The following is a 19,531-nucleotide window of genomic DNA, read 5'->3' as shown; positions in this document are numbered from 1 at the left end:
TTTCAGACCAATGCTCAATGCCCTTCTCATCACATTGCTCCATTACCTCTATCAACAATGCTCCATGACCCCTGCCATCACAATGTTCCACGGCCTTGTGATCACAAGGCTCCATGACCATTGTCATCACAATGCTCCAAGAGCCATGTAATCACAATGCTCCATGCCCTTGTCATCACAAAGCTCCATGACACATGTCATCAGAATGTTCCATGGTCTTCTCCTCACAATGCTCCATGCCCTTGTCATCACAATGCTCCATACCCTCGTAATCACAATGCTCCATGCCCATTTTCATCAGAATGCTCCATGAGACTTGTCATCACAAGTCTCCATGGTCATCTCATCACAATGCTCCAAGACCTTGTCATCACCATGCTCCACTCCCTGGTCATCACAATGCTCCATGACCCCTGTCATCACAAGGCTCCATGACCCTTCTCATCACAATGCTCCAAACTCACGTAATCACAATGCTCCATGCCCCTTTTCATCACAATGCTCCATGAACCCTGTCATCACAATGAACCATGCCCATCATCATAATGCTTCAGGCTATTGTCATCACAATGAAATCAAAATGCTCCATGACCTCTGTCATCACAATGCTCCAAACCCTGGTGATCACAATGTTGCATAACACTTATCATCACAAAACCCTATGACGCTAATCATCACTATTATCCATGGTCTTCTCATCACAAGGCTCCATGACCTTTGTCATCACAATTCTCAATACTCTTTTCAACACAATGCTCCCTGACACTTGTCGTCAGTATGTTCCATGAACTCTGTCATGACACGGCTCCATGCCTTTATCATCACAATGATCCATGCCCTTTTCATCACAGTGCTCCAAGACCACTGTAATCATAATGCTCCTTGCCCTTGTCATCACAAAGCTCCATGATGCATATCATCAGAATGTTCCATGCACTTCTCATCACAATGCTCCATGCCCTTGTCATCACAATGCTCCAAGACCCCTGTAATCACAATGCTCCATGCCCCTTTTCATCTCAATGCTCCATGAACACTGTCATAACAATGTACCATACCCATCATCATAATGCTTCAGGCTCTTGTCATCACAGTGAAATCAAAATGCTCCATGACCTCTGTCATCACAATGCTCCAAACCCTGGTGATCACAATGTTGCAAAACACTTATCATCACAACACCCCATGACGCTCATCATCACAATTATCCATGGTCTTCTCATCACAATGCTCCATGACCTTTGTCATCACAATTCTCAATACACTTGTCATCACAATGCTCCCTGACACTTGTTGTCATAATGCACCTTGAACCCTGTGACGAAAAGGCTCCATGCCTTTTTCATCACAAAGCCCCATGCTGTTTTCATCCCAAAGCTCCATGCCATTGTCATCAAAATACTCCACAAGCTTGTCATCAGAATGCTCCATGACCCTTGTCATCACAATTCTCCATTCACTTGTCAGCACAATTCTCCCTGACCCTTGTCATCACAATGATCCAAGCCATTGTCATCACAATGCTCCATTACCTTTGTCACTAGAATCCTCCATGACACTTGGAATCACAATGCTCCAAGCCATTGTCATCACAATGGGCCATTACATATGTAATCACAATGCTCCCTGACACCTCTCTTCACAATACTGCATGATCTGGTCATCACAATGCTCCATGCTCTTGTCTTCATAATGCACAATTCCAACTGTCATCACAATAATCCATGAAACTTATTAGACCAATGGTCCATGCCCTTGTCATCACATTGCTCCATGCTCTTTTTATCACAATGTTTAAGTCCCCTGTAATCAGAATGCCCCATGCCCCTTTTCATCAGTATGCTCCATGAGACTTGTCATCGCAAGGCTCCATGGTTTTCTCATCACAATGCTCCAGGACCTTGTCATCACAATGGTTCACGACATTGTCATGAAAATTCTCAATGGCCCTTGTCTTCATAATGCTCCAAGCCCTAGTCATCACAGTGCTCCATTATATTTGTCATCACAATCCTCCCTTGCATTTGGCATCACTATGCTCCATGCTATTGTCATCGCAATGGACCATGACATATTTCATCACAATGCCCCCTGACACCTGTCTTCACAATACTCCATGCCCTTGTCATCACAATGCTCCATGCCCTGGTCATCACAATGCACCATGTCGACTGTCATCACAATAATCTATGAAATTTGTAAGACCAATGCTCCATGCCCCTGTCATAACAATGCTCCATGACCTTGTCATCACAATGCTCCATGACCCCTGTCATCACAATACTCCATGTACATTTTCAGCCCAGTGCTCCATGACCCTTGTCATCACAATGATCCATGCACTTGTCATCCCAATGTTCCATGACGCTTGTAATCACAGTGCTCCATGACATCTGTCATCACAGTGCTCCATGCCTTTGTCAGCAAAATGCTACATGACCTTGTCATTACAATGCTCTATGCGATTGTCATCACAATACTCCATTACCATTGTCATCACAATCCTCCAGGAACCTTGGTATCACATTGCTTCAGGCCCTTGTCATCAAAATGCTCCATGCTCCTTGAAATCAAATTGATCCATGACCTCTGTCATCACAATGCTCCAAACCCTTGTGATCAAAATGTTCAATAACACTTGTCCTCACAACGCTCCATGATGCCTGTCATCAAAATACTCCATGCCCTTTTCATCACAATGCTCCATGAACTTTGTCATCACAATTCTCCATACACTTGTCATCAAAATGCTCCCTGACACTTGTCGTCAGAATGCTCCTTGAACTGTGTCACGAAAAGGCTCCATGCCATTTTCATCAGAAATCCACATGCCGTTTTCATCCCAGTGCTCCATGCCATTGTCATCAAAATACTCCACAAGATTGTCATCAGAATGCTCCATGACGCTTGTCATCACAATTCTCCGTGCACTTGTCAGCAAAATGCTCCCTGACCCTTATCATCACAATGTTCCAAGCCATTGTCATCACAATGCTCCATTACCTTTGTCATCAGAATCCTCCATGACACTTGGCATCACAATGCTCCATGCCATTGTCATCACAATGGGCCATTACATATGTCATCACAATGCTCCCTGACACCTCTCTTCACAATACTGCATAACCTGGTCATCACAATGCTCCATGCCCTTGTCATCACAATGTGCCATTCCAACTCTCATCACAATAATCCATGAAAATTATTAGACCAATGCTCCTTGCCCTTGTTATCACAATGTTCCAAGACCCCTGTAATCAGAATGCTCCATGCCCCTTTTCATCAGAATGCTCCATATGACATGTCATCAGAAGGCTCCATGGATTTCTCATCACAATGCTCCATGACCTTTGTCATCACAATGCTCCAAGACCCATGTAATCACAATGCTTCATGCCCCTGTCATCGCAATGGACCATGACATTTGGCATCACAATACTCCATGCCATTGTCTTTGAAATTGTCCATGACATATGTCATCACATTGCCCCCTTACACCTGTTTTCACAATACTCCATGCCCTTGTCATCACAATGCTCCATGCCCTTGTCATCTCAATGCACCATGTCCAATGTCATCACAATAATCTATTAAACTTGTCAGACCAATGCTCCATGCCCCTGTCATCACAATGTTCCATGCCCTTGTCATCACAATGCTCCATGACCCTTGTCATCAAAATGCTCCGTGACTCCAGTCATCACAATGCTTCATAACGTGTGTCATCACAACGGTCCATGCCTGCGTCATCGCAAGGCTCTGTGACCTTTGTAAGCACAATGCTCCATGAACTTTTCATCACAATTCTCCGTGGCCCTTGTCATCACAATGCTCCATGCCTTTTTCAGAACAATGCTCCATGACCCTTGTCATCACAATGTGCCATGTGCTTTTCATCACAATGATCCACAACCTTGTCATCGCTATGCTCCATAAACCTTGTAATCACAATTCTCCATGCACTTCTCATCCAAATGCTCTCTCACATGAGATATCACAATGTTCCATCACTTGTCATCACAATCCTACCTCACCCCTGTTATCACAATGTTCCATGACCCCTGTCATCACAATGCTACATCCCCTTATCAGCACAATTTTCCATGATCCTGACATCACAATGTTCCATAACCCCAGTCATCAAAATATTACATTACACTTTTCATCAAATTGCTGCATGACCATGTCATCAAAATGCTCCCTGCCCTTCTCATCACAATGCACCACACACTTGAAATCAAAATGCTCCATGACCATGGTCATCACTAAGCTCCATGACCCTTGGCATCACAATGCTCCATGCCATGGACATCACAATGCTCCATGAACCCTCTCATCACATTGCTCCATGCACTTGTCATCACAAAGCTCCATGACACTTGTCATCACAATGCTCGATGCCCTTCTCATCACAATGCTCCATGTCCTTGTCATTACAATCCTCCATCACCCATGTATCACAGTGTACCGTGCCCTTGTCATCACAGTGCGCCATGCCCACTGTCATCACAATAATCCATGAAACATTTCAGACCAATGCTCATTGCACTTCTCATCACAATGCTCCATTACCACTGTCAACAATGCTCCATGACCCCTGCCATCACAATGTTCCACGGCCTTGTGATCACAAGACTCCATGACCATTGTCATCACAATGCTCCAAGACCCATGTAATCACAATGCTCCATGCCCTTGTCATCACAGAGCTCCATGACGCATGTCATCAGAATGTTCCATGGCCTTTTCCTCACAATGCTCCATGCCCTTGTCATCACAATGCTCCAAGACACTCGTAATCACAATGCTCCATGCCCCTTTTCATCAGAAGGCTCCATGATATTTGTCATCACAAGTCTCCATGGTCAACTCATCACAATGCTCCAAGACCTTGTCATCACCATGCTCCATTCCCTTCTCATCACAATGCTCCATGACTCCTGTCATCACAATACTCCATGAACATTTTCAGCCCAATGCTCCATGACCTTCTCATCACAATGCTCCATGACCAATATCATCACAATGCTCCATGACCACTGTCATCACAACACTCCATGACACCTGACAACCCAATGATCCCGGACTCTTGTCATCACAATGCTCCAAGTCCCCTGTAATCACAATGCTCCATGACCCCTGTCATCAAAATATTCCATGAACATTTTCAGCCCAATGCTCCATGACCCTTGTCATCACAATGATCCATGCCCTTGTCATCCCAATGTTCCATGACGCCTGTATTCACAGTGCTCCGTGACGCTTGTCATCACAGTGCTCCATGACACCTGTCATCACAATGCTCCATGCCTTTGTCAGCAAAATGCTACATGACCTTGTCATTACAATGCTCTATGCGATTGTCATCACAATAGTCGATTACCATTGTCATCACAATCCTCCATGAACCTTGGGATCACATTGCTTCATGCCCTTGTCATCACAATGCTCCATGCTCCTTGAAATCAAAATGATCCATGACCTCTGTCATCACAATGCTCCAAACCCTTGTGATCACAATGTTCCATAACACTTGTCCTCACAACGCTCCATGATGCCTGTCATCACAATACTCCATACACTTTTCATCACAATTCTCCATGACCTTTGTCATCACAATTCTCAATACACTTTTCATCACAGTGCTCCCTGACACTTGTCGTCAGTATGCTCCATGAACCCTGTCATGACAAGGCTCCATGCCTTTTTCATCACAATGTTCCATGCCCTTTTCATCACAATGCTCCAAGACCCCTGTAATCACAATGCTCCATGCCCTTGCCATCCAAAGCTCCATGACGCATGTCATCAGAATGTTCCATGGACTTCTCATCACAATGCTCCCTGCTCTTGTCATCACAAAGCACTAAGACCCCTGTAATCACAATGCTCCATGCCCCTTTTCATCTCAATGCTCCTATGAACCCTGTCAGCACAATGAACAATGCCCATCATCATAATGCTTCAGGCAATTGTCATCACAATCAAATCAAAATGCTCCATGACCTCTGTCATCACAATGCTCAAAATCCTGGTGATCACAATGTTGCATAACTCTTATCATCACAACACCCCATGACGCTCATCATCACAATGATCCATGGTCGTCTCATCACAAGGCTCCATGACCTTTGTCATCAAAATTCTCAATAAACTTGTCATCACAATGCTCGCTGACACTTGTCGTCAGAATGCTCCTTGAACCCTGTCACAAAAAGGCTCCATGTCTTTTTCATCACAGAGCCACATGCCGTTTTCATCCCAATGCTGCATGCCATTGTCATCAAAATACACCACAGGCTTGTCATCAGAATGCTCCATGACCCTTGTCATCACAATTCTCCATGCACTTGTCAGCACAATGCTCCCTGACCCTTGTCATCACAATGCTCCAAGCCATTGTCATCACAATGCTCCAATACCATTGTCATCAGAATCCTCCATGACACTTGGCATCACAATGCTCCATGCCATTGTCATCACAATGCTCCATGTCTTTGTCAGCAAAATGCTAAATGACCTTGTCATTACAATCCTCTATGCGCTTGTCATCACAATACTCCATTTCCATTGTCATCACAATCCTCCATCAACCTTGGGATCACATTGCTTCATGCCATTGACATCACAATGCTCCATGCTCCTTGAAATCAAAATGATCCATGACCTCTGTCATCACAATGCTCCAAACCCTTGTGATCACATTGTTCCATAACACTTGTCATCACAACGCTCCATGATGCCTGTCATCACAATACTCCATGCCCTTTTCATCACAATGCTCCATGACCTTTGTCATCACAATTCTCAAAACACTTGTGATCACAATGCTCCCTTACACTTGTCATCAGAATGCTCCTTGAAACCCGTCACGAAAAGTCTCCATGCATTTTTCATCACAATGCTCCATGCCATTTTCATCACAATGTTCCATACCATTGTCATCAAAATACTGCACAACCTTGTCATCAGAATGCTCCCGGACCCTTGTCATCACAATGCTCCATTACCTTTCTCATCAGAATCCTCCATGACACTTGGCATCACAGTGCTACATGCCATTGTCATCACAATAGGCCATTCCAACTGTCATCGCAATAAACCATGAAAGTTATTAGACCAATGTTCCATGCCCTTGTCATCACAATGCTCCATGCCCTTGTTATCACAATGCTCCATGACCCCTGTCATCACAATGCTCCGTTACTCCAGTCATCACAATGCTTCATGAACTATGTCATCACAATGGTCCATGCCCTCACCATCAACAGTCTCTGTGACCTTTTTAACCCCTATGCTCCATGAACTTTTCATCACAATGCTCTTTGACACTTGTCATCACAATGCTCTATGCCTTTCTCAGCACAATTCTCCATGACCCTGGTCATCACAATGCTCCATGCCCCTTTTCATCTCAATGCTCCCTGAACCCTGTCATCACAGTGCACGATGCCCATCATCATAATACTTCAGTCTATTGTCATCACAATGAAATTAATATTCTCCATGACCTCTGACATCATAATGCTACAAACCCTTGTGATCACAATGTTCCATAAAACTTATCATCACAGCACACCATGACGCTCATCATCACAATTATCCATGGTCTTATCATCACAATGCTCCATGATCTTTGTCATCACGATGCTCAATACACTTTTCATCACAATGCTCCCTGACACTTGTCGTCAGTATGCTCCATGAACCCTGTCATGACAAGGCTCCATGCCTTTATCATCACGATGATCCATGCCTTTTCATCGCAATGCTCCAAGACCCCTGCAATCACAATGCTCCATGCACTTCTCATCCAAATGCTCTCTCACATGAGATATCACAATGTTCCATCACTAGTCATCACATTCCTCCCTCAACCCTGTTATCACAATGTTCCATGACCCCTGTTATCACAATGCTACATCCCCTTATTAGCACAATGTTCCATGACCGCTGACATCACAATGTTCCATAACCACTGTCATCAAAATGCTCCATGACCCTTTTCATCCCAAAGCTCCATGACCCCTGGAATCACAGTGTTCTATAACCCCTGTCATCAAAAAGTTCCATTACACTTTTCATCAAATTGCTGCATGACCCTGTCATCAAAATGCTCCCTGCCCTACTCATAAAAATGCACCACACGCTGGTCATCAAAATGCTCCATGACCTTTGTCATCACAAAGCTCCATGACCCTTGGCATCACAATGCTCCATGTCATTGTCATCACAATGCTCCATGAAACCTCTCTTCACATTGCTCCATGCCCTTGTCATCACAAATCTCCATGACACTTGTCATCACAATGCTCGATGCCCTTCTCATCATAATGCTCCATGTCCTTGTCATTACAATCCTCCATGACCCATGTATCACAGTGTACCGTGCCCTTGTCATCACAATGCTCCATGCCCACTCTCATCACAATAATCCATGAAACATTTCAGACCAATGCTCATTGCACTTCTCATCACAATGCACCATTACCACTGTCAACAATGCTCCATGACCACTGCCATCACAATGTTCCACGGCCTTGTGATCACAAGACTCCATGACCATTGTCATCACAATGCTCCAAGACCCATGTAATCACAATGCTCCATGCCCTTGTCATCACAGAGCTCCATGACGCATGTCATCAGAATGTTCCATGGCCTTCTCCTCACAATGCTCCATGCCCTTGTCATCACAATGCTCCAAGACACTCGTAATCACAATGCTCCATGCCCCTTTTCATCAGAAGGCTCCATGATATTTGTCATCACAAGTCTCCATGGTCAACTCATCACAATGCTCCAAGACCTTGTCATCACCATGCTCCATTCCCTTCTCATCACAATGCTCCATGACTCCTGTCATCACAATACTCCATGAACATTTTCAGCCCAATGCTCCATGACCTTCTCATCACAATGCTCCATGACCAATATCATCACAATGCTCCATGACCACTGTCATCACAACACTCCATGACACCTGACAACCCAATGATCCCGGACTCTTGTCATCACAATGCTCCAAGTCCCCTGTAATCACAATGCTCCATGACCCCTGTCATCAAAATATTCCATGAACATTTTCAGCCCAATGCTCCATGACCCTTGTCATCACAATGATCCATGCCCTTGTCATCCCAATGTTCCATGACGCCTGTATTCACAGTGCTCCGTGACGCTTGTCATCACAGTGCTCCATGACACCTGTCATCACAATGCTCCATGCCTTTGTCAGCAAAATGCTACATGACCTTGTCATTACAATGCTCTATGCGATTGTCATCACAATAGTCGATTACCATTGTCATCACAATCCTCCATGAACCTTGGGATCACATTGCTTCATGCCCTTGTCATCACAATGCTCCATGCTCCTTGAAATCAAAATGATCCATGACCTCTGTCATCACAATGCTCCAAACCCTTGTGATCACAATGTTCCATAACACTTGTCCTCACAACGCTCCATGATGCCTGTCATCACAATACTCCATACACTTTTCATCACAATTCTCCATGACCTTTGTCATCACAATTCTCAATACACTTTTCATCACAGTGCTCCCTGACACTTGTCGTCAGTATGCTCCATGAACCCTGTCATGACAAGGCTCCATGCCTTTTTCATCACAATGTTCCATGCCCTTTTCATCACAATGCTCCAAGACCCCTGTAATCACAATGCTCCATGCCCTTGCCATCCAAAGCTCCATGACGCATGTCATCAGAATGTTCCATGGACTTCTCATCACAATGCTCCCTGCTCTTGTCATCACAAAGCACTAAGACCCCTGTAATCACAATGCTCCATGCCCCTTTTCATCTCAATGCTCCTATGAACCCTGTCAGCACAATGAACAATGCCCATCATCATAATGCTTCAGGCAATTGTCATCACAATCAAATCAAAATGCTCCATGACCTCTGTCATCACAATGCTCAAAATCCTGGTGATCACAATGTTGCATAACTCTTATCATCACAACACCCCATGACGCTCATCATCACAATGATCCATGGTCGTCTCATCACAAGGCTCCATGACCTTTGTCATCAAAATTCTCAATAAACTTGTCATCACAATGCTCGCTGACACTTGTCGTCAGAATGCTCCTTGAACCCTGTCACAAAAAGGCTCCATGTCTTTTTCATCACAGAGCCACATGCCGTTTTCATCCCAATGCTGCATGCCATTGTCATCAAAATACACCACAGGCTTGTCATCAGAATGCTCCATGACCCTTGTCATCACAATTCTCCATGCACTTGTCAGCACAATGCTCCCTGACCCTTGTCATCACAATGCTCCAAGCCATTGTCATCACAATGCTCCAATACCATTGTCATCAGAATCCTCCATGACACTTGGCATCACAATGCTCCATGCCATTGTCATCACAATGCTCCATGTCTTTGTCAGCAAAATGCTAAATGACCTTGTCATTACAATCCTCTATGCGCTTGTCATCACAATACTCCATTTCCATTGTCATCACAATCCTCCATCAACCTTGGGATCACATTGCTTCATGCCATTGACATCACAATGCTCCATGCTCCTTGAAATCAAAATGATCCATGACCTCTGTCATCACAATGCTCCAAACCCTTGTGATCACATTGTTCCATAACACTTGTCATCACAACGCTCCATGATGCCTGTCATCACAATACTCCATGCCCTTTTCATCACAATGCTCCATGACCTTTGTCATCACAATTCTCAAAACACTTGTGATCACAATGCTCCCTGACACTTGTCATCAGAATGCTCCTTGAAACCCGTCACGAAAAGTCTCCATGCATTTTTCATCACAATGCTCCATGCCATTTTCATCACAATGTTCCATACCATTGTCATCAAAATACTGCACAACCTTGTCATCAGAATGCTCCCGGACCCTTGTCATCACAATGCTCCATTACCTTTCTCATCAGAATCCTCCATGACACTTGGCATCACAGTGCTACATGCCATTGTCATCACAATAGGCCATTCCAACTGTCATCGCAATAAACCATGAAAGTTATTAGACCAATGTTCCATGCCCTTGTCATCACAATGCTCCATGCCCTTGTTATCACAATGCTCCATGACCCCTGTCATCACAATGCTCCGTTACTCCAGTCATCACAATGCTTCATGAACTATGTCATCACAATGGTCCATGCCCTCACCATCAACAGTCTCTGTGACCTTTTTAACCCCTATGCTCCATGAACTTTTCATCACAATGCTCTTTGACACTTGTCATCACAATGCTCTATGCCTTTCTCAGCACAATGCTCCATGACCCTGGTCATCACAATGCTCCATGCCCCTTTTCATCTCAATGCTCCCTGAACCCTGTCATCACAGTGCACGATGCCCATCATCATAATACTTCAGTCTATTGTCATCACAATGAAATTAATATTCTCCATGACCTCTGACATCATAATGCTACAAACCCTTGTGATCACAATGTTCCATAAAACTTATCATCACAGCACACCATGACGCTCATCATCACAATTATCCATGGTCTTATCATCACAATGCTCCATGATCTTTGTCATCACGATGCTCAATACACTTTTCATCACAATGCTCCCTGACACTTGTCGTCAGTATGCTCCATGAACCCTGTCATGACAAGGCTCCATGCCTTTATCATCACGATGATCCATGCCTTTTCATCGCAATGCTCCAAGACCCCTGCAATCACAATGCTCCATGCACTTCTCATCCAAATGCTCTCTCACATGAGATATCACAATGTTCCATCACTAGTCATCACATTCCTCCCTCAACCCTGTTATCACAATGTTCCATGACCCCTGTTATCACAATGCTACATCCCCTTATTAGCACAATGTTCCATGACCGCTGACATCACAATGTTCCATAACCACTGTCATCAAAATGCTCCATGACCCTTTTCATCCCAAAGCTCCATGACCCCTGGAATCACAGTGTTCTATAACCCCTGTCATCAAAAAGTTCCATTACACTTTTCATCAAATTGCTGCATGACCCTGTCATCAAAATGCTCCCTGCCCTACTCATAAAAATGCACCACACGCTGGTCATCAAAATGCTCCATGACCTTTGTCATCACAAAGCTCCATGACCCTTGGCATCACAATGCTCCATGTCATTGTCATCACAATGCTCCATGAAACCTCTCTTCACATTGCTCCATGCCCTTGTCATCACAAATCTCCATGACACTTGTCATCACAATGCTCGATGCCCTTCTCATCATAATGCTCCATGTCCTTGTCATTACAATCCTCCATGACCCATGTATCACAGTGTACCGTGCCCTTGTCATCACAATGCTCCATGCCCACTCTCATCACAATAATCCATGAAACATTTCAGACCAATGCTCAATGCCCTTCTCATCACAATGCTCCATTACCTCTATCAACAATGCTCCATGACCCCTGCCATCACAATGTTCCACGGCCTTGTGATCACAAGGCTCCATGACCATTGTCATCACAATGCTCCAAGAGCCATGTAATCACAATGCTCCACGCCCTTGTCATCACAAAGCTCCATGACACATGTCATCAGAATGTTCCATGGCCTTCTCCTCACAATGCTCCTTGCCCTTGTCATCACAATGCTCCATACCCTCTTAATCACAATGCTCCATGCCCCTTTTCATCAGAATGCTCCATGAGACTTGTCATCACAAGTCTCCATGGTCATCTCATCACAATGCTCCAAGACCTTGTCATCACCATGCTCCATTCCCTGGTCATCACAATGCTCCATGAGCCCTGTCATCACAAGGCTCCATGACCCTTCTCATCACAATGCTCCAAACTCCTGTAATCACAATGCTCCAAGACCCTTTTCATCACAATGTTCCATGATCCCTGTCATCACAATGAACCATGCCCATCATCATAATGCTTCAGGCTATTGTCATCACAATGAAATCAAAATGCTCCATGACCTCTGTCATCACAATGCTCCAAACCCTGGTGATCACAATGTTGCATAACACTTATCATCACAAAACCCCATGACGCTAATCATCACTATTATCCATGGTCTTCTCATCACAAGGCTCCATGACCTTTGTCATCACAATTCTCAATACTCTTTTCATCACAATGCTCCCTGACACTTGTCGTCAGTATGCTCCATGAACTCTGTCATGACAAGGCTCCATGCCTTTTTCATCACAATGATCCATGCCCTTTTCATCACAGTTCTCCAAGACCACTGTAATCATAATGCTCCTTGCCCTTGTCATCACAAAGCTCCATGATGCATATCATCAGAATGTTCCATGCACTTCTCATCACAATGCTCCATGCCCTTGTCATCACAATGCTCCAAGACCCCTGTAATCACAATGCTCCATGCCCCTTTTCATCACAATGCTCCATGAACACTGTCATAACAATGCACCATGCCCATCATCATAATGCTTCAGGCTATTGTCATCACAGTGAAATCAAAATGCTCCATGACCTCTGTCATCACAATGCTCCAAACCCTGGTGATCACAATGTTGCAAAACACTTATCATCACAACACCCCATGACGCTCATCATCACAATTATCCATGGTCTTCTCATCACAATGCTCCATGACCTTTGTCATCACAATTCTCAATACACTTGTCATCACAATGCTCCCTGACACTTGTCGTCAGAATGCACCTTGAACCCTGTGACGAAAAGGCTCCATGCCTTTTTCATCACAAAGCCCCATGCTGTTTTCATCCCAAAGCTCCATGCCATTGTCATCAAAATACTACACAAGCTTGTCATCAGAATGCTCCATGACCATTGTCATCACAATTCTCCATGCACTTGTCAGCACAATGCTCCCTGACCCTTGTCATCACAATGATCCAAGCCATTGTCATCACAATGCTCCATTACCTTTGTCATTAGAATCCTCCATGACACTTGGAATCACAGTGCTCCAAGCCATTGTCATCACAATGGGCCATTACATATGTAATCACAATGCTCCCTGACACCTCTCTTCACAATACTGCATGATCTGGTCATCACAATGCTCCATGCTCTTGTCTTCATAATGCGCCATTCCAACTGTCATCACAATAATCCATGAAACTTATTAGACCAATGGTCCATGCCCTTGTCATCACATTGCTCCATGCTCTTGTTATCACAATGTTTAAGACCCCTGTAAACAGAATGCCCCATGCCGCTTTTCATCTGTATGCTCCATGAGACTTGTCATCGCAAGGCTCCATGGTTTTCTCATCACAATGCTCCAGGACCTTGTCATCACAATGGTTCACGACATTGTCATGAAAATTCTCAATGGCCCTTGTCTTCATAATGCTCCAAGCCCTAGTCATCACAGTGCTCCATTATATTTGTCATCACAATCCTCACTTGCATTTGGCATCACTATTCTCCATGCTATTGTCATCGCAATGGACCATGACATATTTCATCACAATGCCCCCTGACACCTGTCTTCACAATACTCCATGCCCTTGTCATCACAATGCTCCATGCCCTGGTCATCACAATGCACCATGTCCACTGTCATCACAATAATCTATGAAACTTGTAAGACCAATGCTCCATGCCCCTGTCATAACAATGCTCCATGACCTTGTCATCACAATGCTCCATGACCCCTGTCATCACAATACTCCATGTACATTTTCAGCCCAGTGCTCCATGAACCTTGTCATCACAATGATCCATGCACTTGTCATCCCAATGTTCCATGACGCTTGTAATCACAGTGCTCCATGACATCTGTCATCACAGTGCTCCATGCCTTTGTCAGCAAAATGCTACATGACCTTGTCATTACAATGCTCTATGCGATTGTCATCACAATACTCCATTACCATTGTCATCACAATCCTCCAGGAACCTTGGGATCACATTGCTTCAGGCTCTTGTCATCAAAATGCTCCATGCTCCTTGAAATCAAATTGATCCATGACCTCTGTCATCACAATGCTCCAAACCCTTGTGATCAAAATGTTCAATAACACTTGTCCTCACAACGCTCCATGATGCCTGTCATCACAATACTCCATGCCTTTTTCATCACAATGCTCCATGAAATTTGTCATCACAATTCTCCATACACTTGTCATCAAAATGCTCCCTGACACTTGTCGTCAGAATGCTCCTTGAACTGTGTCACGAAAAGGCTCCATGCCATTTTCATCACAAATCCACATGCCGTTTTCATCCTAGTGCTCCATGCCATTGTCATCAAAATACTCCACAAGATTGTCATCAGAATGCTCCACGACGCTTGTCATCACAATTCTCCGTGCACTTGTCAGCAAAATGCTCCCTGACCCTTATCATCACAATGCTCCAAGCCATTGTCATCACAATGCTCCATTACCTTTGTCATCAGAATCCTCCATGACACTTGGCATCACAATGCTCCATGCCATTGTCATCACAATGGGCCATTACATATGTCATCACAATGCTCCCTGACACCTCTCTTCACAATACTCCATAACCTGGTCATCACAATACTCCATGCACTTGTCATCACAATGTGCCATTCCAACTCTCATCACAATAATCCATGAAACTTATTAGACCAATGCTCCTTTCCCTTGTTATCACAATGTTCCAAAACCCCTGTAATCAGAATGCTCCATGCACCTTTTCATCAGAATGCTCCATATGACATGTCATCAGAAGGCTCCATGGATTTCTCATCACAATGCTCCATGACCTTTGTCATCACAATGCTCCAAGACCCATGTAATCACAATGCTCCATGCCCTTGTCATCACAGAGTTCCATGACGCATGTCATCAGAATGTTCCATGGCCTTCTCCTCACAATGCTCCATGCCCTTGTCATCACAATGCTCCAAGACACTCGTAATCACAATGCTCCATGCCACTTTTCATCAGAAGGCTCCATGATATTTGTCATCACAAGTCTCCATGGTCAACTCATCACAATGCTCCAAGACCTTGTCATCACAATGCTCCATTCCCTTGTCATCACAATGCTCCATGACTCCTGTCATCACAATACTCCATGAATATTTTCAGCCCAATGCTCCATGACCTTCTCATCACAATGCTCCACGACCAATATCATCACAAGGCTCCATGACCACTGTCATCACAACACTCCATGACACCTGACAACACAATGATCCGGGACTCTTGTCATCACAATGCTCCAAGACCCCTGTAATCACAATGCTCCATGACCCCTTTCATCAAAATATTCCATGAATATTTTCAGCCCAATGCTCCATGACCCTTGTCATCACAATGATCCATGCCCTTGTCATCCCAATGTTCCATGACGCCTGTATTCACAGTGCTCCGTGACGCTTGTCATCAAAGTGCTCCATGACACCTGTCATCACAATGCTCCATGCCTTTGTCAGCAAAATGCTACATGACCTTGTCATTACAATGCTCTATGCGATTGTCATCACAATACTCGATTACCATTGTCATCACAATCCTCCATGAACCTTGGGATCACATTGCTTCATGCCCTTGTCATCACAATGCTACATGCTCCTTGAAATCAAAATGATCCATGACCTCTGTCATCACAATGCTCCAAACCCTTGTGATCACAATGTTCCATAACACTTGTCCTCACAACGCTCCATGATGCCTGTCATCACAATATACTCCATACACTTTTCATCACAATTCTCCATGACCTTTGTCATCACAATACTCAATACACTTCTCATCACAGTGCTCCCTGATACTTGTCGTCACTATGCTCCATGAACCCTGTCATGACAAGGCTCCATGCCTTTTTCATCACAATGTTCCATGCCCTTTTCATCACAATGCTCCAAGACCCCTGTAATCACAATGCTCCATGCCCTTGCCATCCAAAGCTCCATGACGCATGTCATCAGAATGTTCCATGGAATTCTCATCACAATGCTCCCTGCTCTTGTCATCACAAAGCACTAAGACCCCTGTAATCACAATGCTCCATGCCCCTTTTCATCTCAATGCTCCTATGAACCCTGTCAGCACAATGAACAATGCCCATCATCATAATGCTTCAGGCAATTGTCATCACAATCAAATCAAAATGCTCCATGACCTCTGTCATCACAATGCTCAAAATCCTGGTGATCACAATGTTGCATAACTCTTATCATCACAACACCCCATGACGCTCATCATCACAATGATCCATGGTCGTCTCATCACAAGGCTCCATGACCTTTGTCATCAAAATTCTCAATAAACTTGTCATCACAATGCTCGCTGACACTTGTCGTCAGAATGCTCCTTGAACCCTGTCACAAAAAGGCTCCATGTCTTTTTCATCACAGAGCCACATGCCGTTTTCATCCCAATGCTGCATGCCATTGGCATCAAAATACACCACAGGCTTGTCATCAGAATGCTCCATGACCCTTGTCATCACAATTCTCCATGCACTTGTCAGCACAATGCACCCTGACCCTTGTCATCACAATGCTCCAAGCCATTGTCATCACAATGCTCCATTACCATTGTCATCAGAATCCTCCATGACACTTGGCATCACAGTGCTCCATGCCATTGTCATCACAATGCTCCATGTCTTTGTCAGCAAAATGCTAAATGACCTTGTCATTACAATCCTCTATGCGCTTGTCATCACAATACTCCATTTCCATTGTCATCACAATCCTCCATCAACCTTGGGATCACATTGCTTCATGCCCTTGTCATCACAATGCTCCATGCTCCTTGAAATCAAAATGATCCATGACCTCTGTCATCACAATGCTCCAAACCCTTGTGATCACATTGTTCCATAACACTTGTCATCACAACGCTCCATGATGCCTGTCATCACAATACTCCATGCCCTTTTCATCACAATGCTCCATGACCTTTGTCATCACAATTCTCAATACACTTGTGATCACAATGCTCCCTGACACTTCTCATCAGAATGCTCCTTGAAACCCGTCACGAAAAGGCTCCATGCATTTTTCATCACAATGCCCCATGCCATTTTCATCACAATGTTCCATACCATTGTCATCAAAATACTGCACAAGCTTGTCATCAGAATGCTCCCGAACCCTTGTCATCACAATGCTCCATTACCTTTCTCATCAGAATCCTCCATGACACTTGGCATCACAGTGCTACATGCATTGTCATCACAATAGGCCATTCCAACTGTCATCGCAACAAACCATGAAAGTTATTAGACCAATGTTCCATGCCCTTGTCATCACAATGCTCCATGCCCTTGTTATCACAATGCTCCATGACCCCTGTCATCACAATTCTCCGTTACTCCAGTCATCACAATGCTTCATGAACTTTGTCATCACAATGGTCCATGCCCTCACCATCAACAGTCTCTGTGACTTTTTTAACCCCAATGCTCCATGAACTTTTCATCACAATGCTCTTTGACCCTTGTCATCACAATGATCTATGCCTTTCTCAGCACAATGCTCCATGACCCTGGTCATCACAATGCTCCATGCACTTGTCAGCACAATGTTCCATGACACATGTCATCACAGTGCTCCATGACCCCTGTCATCATAATGCTCAGTGACTCCAGTCATCACAATGCTTCATAACGTTTTTCCTCACAATGTTCCAAGCCCGCGTCATCACAAGGCTCTGTGATATTTGTTACCACAATGCTCCATGAACTTTTCATCACAATTCTCTGTGACCCTCGTCATCACAATGCTACATGTCTTTGTCAGAACAATGCTCCATGACCATTGTCATCACAATGTGCCACGCGCATTTCATCAAATGTTCCAAACCTTGTCATTGCAATGCTCCATAAACCTTTTAATCACAATGCTCCATGCACTTCCCATCAAAATGTGCTGTTACCAGAGATATCACAGTATTCCATCCCTAGTCATCACAATACCCCCTCACCCCTGTAATCACAATGTTCGATGACCCTGTCATCACACTGCTACATCCCCTTATCAGCACAATCTTCCAAGATTCCTGACATCACAATGTTCCATAACCCATGTCATCAAAATGCTCCATGACCCTTTTCATCCCAAAGCTCCAAGACCCCTGACATCACAATGTTCTATAACCCCTGCCATCAAAATGTTCCATTACACTTTTCATCAAATTGCTGCATGACCCGGTCATCAAAATGCTCCCTGCACTTCTCATCACAATGCACCATGTCCTTGTCATCAAAATGCTCCATGACTGGTCAGCAGAAAGCTCCATGACCCCTGGCATCACAATGCTAAATGTCATTGTCATCACAATGCTCCATGAACCCTCTCATAACATTGCTCAATGCCCTTGTCATCACAAAGCTCCATGACACTTGTCATAACAATGCTCGATGCCCGTCTCATCACAATGCTCCATGCCCTTGTCATTACAATCCTGCATGATGAATGTATCATAGTGTTCCGTGCCCTTGTCATCAAAATGCTGCATGCCCACTCTCATCAAAATAATACATGAAATATTTCAGACCAATATTCCATGCCCTTCTCATCACAATGCTAGATTACCTCTGTCATAACAATGCACCATGACCCCTGCCA

This window comes from Mesoplodon densirostris, unplaced genomic scaffold (assembly GCF_025265405.1).
Source record: "Mesoplodon densirostris isolate mMesDen1 unplaced genomic scaffold, mMesDen1 primary haplotype scaffold_35, whole genome shotgun sequence".
Taxonomy (NCBI): domain Eukaryota; kingdom Metazoa; phylum Chordata; class Mammalia; order Artiodactyla; family Ziphiidae; genus Mesoplodon; species Mesoplodon densirostris.
This window is presented reverse-complemented; position numbering follows the sequence as displayed.